At 53.1% G+C, this 6,000-nt stretch overlaps 1 pseudogene; it reads left to right on the plus strand.

Moving 5' to 3' along the window:
* The window catches only part of LOC102187758, a 50,916-nt pseudogene extending 48,229 nt beyond the window's left edge, over nt 1–2,687 (plus strand).
* Nucleotides 2,688–6,000: the final 3,313 nt, after the last annotated feature.

Below are 6,000 nucleotides of genomic sequence, written 5' to 3' on the forward strand. Positions count from 1 at the left end.
CTACCAGGTTTCCGGGCCTGAGGCAGGGCTGACTTAGAGGGACCAGACCACGTGAGTGTGTCTGTGCAGGCTCATTGGGGTGACATACCACGCAAATGCGTAAAGCTTCTGCAGGGAGCGCCTATTGCCCGAGAGCCTGCAGCCACCGTGGAAGCCAATGGTTGGCGGAAACCAATCATGAGGCAGGACCAGAGTGTGACTGTGCAGGCGCTCTGCCGATGCTGAGCTGCAGGTCGCACTACAGGGCTGGGTTCTATAGGGAGGGTTCAGTCTTTCCCGACGCATAGGGAGGGGGAGGGGCACACGGTGGAGGAACCACGAGGGCAGCCGATGAAGACGCAGGTGCCATGGCCTTTGTAGCGGGCATGGCACATGTCAGCCAAGGTGTGCCCAGTGGTGATGGTGGCAGCGATGGCACTGGCAACCCAGCTGGCCCTGGTGACACCATCAGTCCTACAGTCCCTGGTGACCCTGGAAAACTGGGTGATCCCAGAGGCCCCAGCACTGCAGGAAAGTTGAGATCCTGGGGTCACTCCATGCACCAGGGTGTGGAAGAGACACTGCACCTGGAGCCAGAGTTCTGAGTAACCGACCCCTTCAGTTGTGTCCTATTCCAGGAGCCTCAGTCGCAGGGTGAGCTAGGTGTGGCCTAGGTGTAGGCTAGGAGTGGTTTGAGGGATTGCAGGCAGCGGGGCCTAAAGTGTAGGAGGAGGGTTCTCTGAGGGGCTGAAGGGTATGGGTCAGGGTTGGTCTGGCTGCCGGGGGATGGTGGTGAAGAAAATCAACCTGAAGGGATCCAGAGGGTCAGGATGGTGATATCCAAGGTGTCTCGCGGCGGCCGTTTGGGAGATGATGGGTCACCATGAGCAGGGAGCCTGACGGACAGGCAAAATGAGAAATGTGGATGGTGCCTTAACCATATTTCCACCAGCAGGCTCATCATATCTTTCACATCGCTCACTCAGGCAAAACTCTCCCACAACTTACTGTCTCAAAGTACTCAACTGTGAGCATCAGTTCAGAAGGAGCTCAATGTTAATGGCTGCCTGCTGGTTCTGTCAGTTCTAAAGGGGGCTGGGGCCCGGGCTGGGAAGAGGGTGGTAGGCAGTGGCCAGGGCCAGTCTCGGCCCAGGAGGAGCCATAATGGAGGGTTAAGCCTAAAGGAGAAGTGTGGTGCTCTGGGCTTGTCAGTGTGTGGGGACGGAGGAAGGACATGCCTGACTGAATTTCATTTTCCCTCCCTTTTAACCGATTGAGTGCTGAAGACCATGTCATGCTCCAGACGTCCATTGCCCTCTGTCTGCAGAAGATTTCCCTGGTGATCTGGACCTTGCAGCACTATATGCCCCCCCTCCTTTTACTAAGCCTCTGCATGAAAGTCAGGGTTAAATCTACCATATGTGCCCTAGCCTCAAGTGTCCTTCCCAAAGGCATTGATTTCTGCAGTAGATGGACTGGGCTTCATCTTGTGCTTGTGCTTCTGCTTCTGCTTGGGAGTCTCAAGGTCCACATCGTTTGTTTGGTGATTGTTAACCTGCAGAAAATAAAACTGAGCTACTGTGCTGTCTCTGACTTTAGTTTTAGCTTCTGCACTTCCTAATACTGTATTTGGCTTCTGGTTGGAGGGGAGGTTTTGAGATCCAGATATTCAAGGAGTACAACATTAGTGAAGACAATGTAAGAAGCGGGACAATAAGACAGTAGTGTACAGCCGTTCAGTATTACTTTTGGAGTATTTTCTCATTTTATGAAGTGAAGTAAAGTGAAAGTCGCTCAGTTGTGTCTGACTCTTTGTGACCCCATGGACTATACAGTCCATGGAATTCTCTAGGCCAGAATACTGGAGTGGGTAGCCTTTCCCTTCTTGAGTGGATCTTCCCAACCCAGGGATCAAAGCGAGGTCTCCCGCACTACAGGCAGATAGATTCTTTACCAGCTGAGCCACAAAGGAGGCCTGGGCCACGGCAATACTATCTGAAAACTGACGTGATGGATGAACACATGAAAGCACCTGAAATAACGCAAAGACCATAGGAAGTGCTAGCTATCACTACGGTCAAAGAGCACACGTATGATGTGGAGTGGGCAGAGAAGGGATGCTGGTGGGTCGTGTGGCTTGGCCCCTTGCCCTCGACTCCCACCTTACTCCAGTGAGACCCTTCTGTGGCATACGCTGGAGAAATCAAAGTTGCATTGTGGAACTAGCTTTAGGCCTTGAGACTGGAAAGTCGGCATTTGTGTCTCAGTGGCGACTCTTTGGACACTTGGCGGGGTCCATCCCACACCGTCTGAGCCAGCACTAGACGGGCCCATGTGCGCAGGCGCATCAGGGGGCACCTGAAAGGAGCGTGGCATTGTGAGGGAGGTGGGTTCCGCCAGCCTCCAGGGGTCTCCATAGCAGCCCGTGGGTGGCTGGGGTGTATGCGCAGGCGCAATTTTCGCGTCCTTGCGCAGAAGGGGAGGGACTTCGTGAGGGGCCCAGTCTCTCCGCCCCTTATTTGCGGTCTGAGGGAGACTCGCGGCAGCCATGCAGGCGTCGGGTGGTGGCGCCGGTGGTGCAGAGGGCCGAGATGACCAGCGGAGCTCCAGAACACCCGCTTGCCAGAGTGGTTCAGGCAGCGCTGAAGGTGAGGATGTTCACCAGGCCCCAGAAGGCCGGGGTGTGTTTGGCAGAGGAAGAGCGGTGATGGAAGCTGCTGTAGCTCGTCCCCAGGGTGAGCGGGCACCAGATGGCCTAGGATCTGCTGGAGATGTAGCACCCTTGGCTGTAAGGCCTAGACGTGGAGAGGTGGTGCTGTATCCTTTTCATGGAGCCTCCCTGGGCACAGTCAGTGGTATGGTGGTGGGAAACATGCCGGCAGCCTGAGGAAGGGATAGAAGGGAGCACGGGGGCGATCCGGGGCAGCAGGACTGCGCAGCCTGGCCGGAAAGGGGGTCGTCAAGGCCTGAGGAGCCTGGAGGGCGGGGAAGATGGACTGAAGGGTTACGGAGGCAGCTGAGGGTGGTCTCAGGTTGTGGTCGGGAGCATGGGCATCCTGGGGTAAAAACGGGCCTCTGAGGTGTGAGGAAGTCCGAGATACCAGCAAATTCTGTAATGGATGGTGCCTTAACCGTGTCTCTCCCAGCACACTCAGAGTGCCTTTCCAATCAGCCCTGGAGGCAGACATGGCTCGCAGATCTCTGCTCCCAGATGCCCAACGCCACCAAGGATTGATTCGGAAGGAATTTGCAGTGAATGGCAGTGACCTGCTTGTGTCAGTTCCAGACGAGCTTGCCTTGGGGAGTGGGGGGTGGCAGGTGCTGTGGTCTGAGCTCCCTCTTAAGCATGCTATGATGGAGACACTGAGGGGCTTGGTATAAGGAGGAGGGCTGGTACCCTGGACCTACAGGAGCAATCTTCCCTTTAACCTGATTTTTTTTTTCCCTGCTTTTAGTAGATGGACTGCTGAAGAACTTGCTTTCATCCGACTTTCCCTGAACCCATTCCTCGATCAGCTTTCCCTGGTGATTCGGAACATTCGGAGCCTTGGGATCCCACCTCGCCAAAGCCTAAGCTGAGGAAAGGGGCTGAGGCCTAACCTTGTGTCCCCTACTCGGCAGGGCATAGGGAATTCAACCTAAGAGTCATTGCCACTTTGTTATTTGAGTCTAAGTTTTGGCCTGTACTGGCCTTTGGTCTCTCTTGGTTCACTTGCTTTGTTTCCCTGCTGCTGGAGGAGTGGGATGCTTCAGTGTTTATTACAGCAGAAAATAAAACTAAGTCACTTTTTGTGCCCCAGTTTCCTTTCAGCTAATGCACTTCTGGATTTTAAAAACACTTTTTGTCTTTGTTCTTGTGTTAGAGGGAAGGTTCTGAAATTCAGATATTTGAATTCAGTTACAAGGGAATTGAAAACAATTTCAGACAATGAAAACTGAGCCCTATGTTCAGCACTAATTACTGTCGACATTTAATATTTTCTGGTGGTACTTGCACATTAAATGTATAAGAGCATGTGATGTAGAACTTACCAAGTTTAAGTTTTTTCCTGAATTTTTTTTCATTTAATATACTAGCTTTTCCACTTTCTAAAATCTCTTAAGAAAAGTGTTATTGAACAGACATAAGATGCATCATAATGTAATTATTGGGAATTCCCAGACGGTCCAGTGGATGAGACTCTGCACTTCCAGTGTAAGGGCTGCAGGTTCAATCCCTGGCAGCAGAACTAAGATCCCACATGTCATGTGGCATGGCCAAAAAATTAAGATTGGGTCTTTAAATAAAAAATAATAATAATATAATTATGGAACATTTAAGTTGTTTCCACTTTTTATAGTACTATGGTTAATGATTAGTGGAATGTATAAATCTTTCCATTAATGGTTATTTCCTTAAAGTATTAATATATTCCAAGAATTAGAAATACTGACCTAAATGTTTACTTCTTTTTAAAATTTTATTTATCTTTTTATTTTTTAATATAAATTTATTTATTTATGTTACTTTACAATATTGTATTGGTTTTGCCATACATTGACATGTCCAGGCTCCCTGCTGGGGTCCTCTTGGCCACAGAGCAGGGGACAGACACAAGCAGTAGACCAAGTCTTTGCACACCCTAAAACTGACTGGGAGCCAGAATCAACAGAAACTGGGAGGGTAGGAAGCTGGGACAGGGATGCCCCACACACAGGAAATGGTCAGCCACTGCTGGTGCCTCTTCACCTCCAGTGGGGGTGGGGGAAGGCTGCTGGCCTTGGATTTGGAGGGCTGAGAGGACTCTCCGGCCAGGGGGTGGGGCTCAGGGGCCGGATTGAAGTACAATCCCTGATGCAGTCACCTTCCGTGGCCCCAGTGGTCTGGCAGATGCACCCCACGCCCAGGCAGTGCTGCCCCAGCCCCGGGGTCTCCCCCGGCTGTACCTTGCCTGTTGACTTGACCCTTTTCCATACATAGAAGTAAACCAGCACCCAGCAGGCCAGCAGACACAGGGTCACCTCCCAGTTGAGGTCCCCAGGTACCTCCAGCCCTCTGGAGAGCCTCAAGTCTGTTCCTAGAGAGGGAAAGCCCATGAGCATTGTGCAAACAGAAGGCAAGAGACTGGGCAGTGTCCAGAGGAACATGGCCCTTCCCTCAGCCCTTGAGTCTAGCCAGTTCCTCTGGTGCTTCTGATGGGCCCAGGGCATGCCCACACCCTGCAGTTCCTATAGTCTGTGTGCCTGGACACCCAAGTGGCCCTGCCCCAGGCCTTCCCCAGTGGGCCCAACAATAGTCCCCACTTCCCTCTCCAGGCGGGCAGGAACAGCCCACTCTGCATTCCTGGTCTCAGGACTCCAGGGACGGGTTCCGGCGCACACCCATGTGCATGCACCTGCACATGCCCACATGCACAGACAAGGATGCAGACTTGAGCTACGTGTGGAAGATGAATGGGACAGATCTCGCCTGGCCCTGGTGCTTGATTCCCTTCCAGAAGCTGAAGTCAGTAGGCTGGTCTCGTGAACATGGCAGCAGAGGTGTAAGGAGAAGGGGCTCACTTGGTGTTTCCACATTTGGCGGGAAACAGTCATGTGCTCATAACCACCTACGAGGGCCATCCAGGGACTGCTGTCAGGGCCTGATTGCATAGGTGTTCTCGGCACCCATAGTAACGTCACCCGCCCAGGGGCATGGTTTCCTTTGGGTGTCTCAGCCCCTCAGACTGTCCGGCTGGTCTTGGTGGGCTAAACTGCAGCGTGAGTGGTTCTGGAGGCCGCAGACCCAGGTGCAAGCGGAGGTGGCGTGACGGGAGGTGCTGAAGGCCAGGGAGGTGTGGATGAACCTGGTGACCCAGATGGCTTTGAAGGGCACCAGGGCCTCAGAAGCATGGGAGAAGCAGGCGCAGCCATGGCTGGAGCCCCAGAGCTGGCACAGGCACCTCACCCTCAGGGACCTAGCAGAGACACCTTGCCACGATTGGGCGGACAGCCCTTGGTGGGGCCCGGTGGCCACGATGTGCTGGGGACCAGGTGGACATG

The sequence above is a fragment of the Capra hircus genome, unplaced genomic scaffold, assembly GCF_001704415.2.
Source record: "Capra hircus breed San Clemente unplaced genomic scaffold, ASM170441v1, whole genome shotgun sequence".
In the NCBI taxonomy this organism is placed as follows: Eukaryota; Metazoa; Chordata; class Mammalia; order Artiodactyla; family Bovidae; genus Capra; species Capra hircus.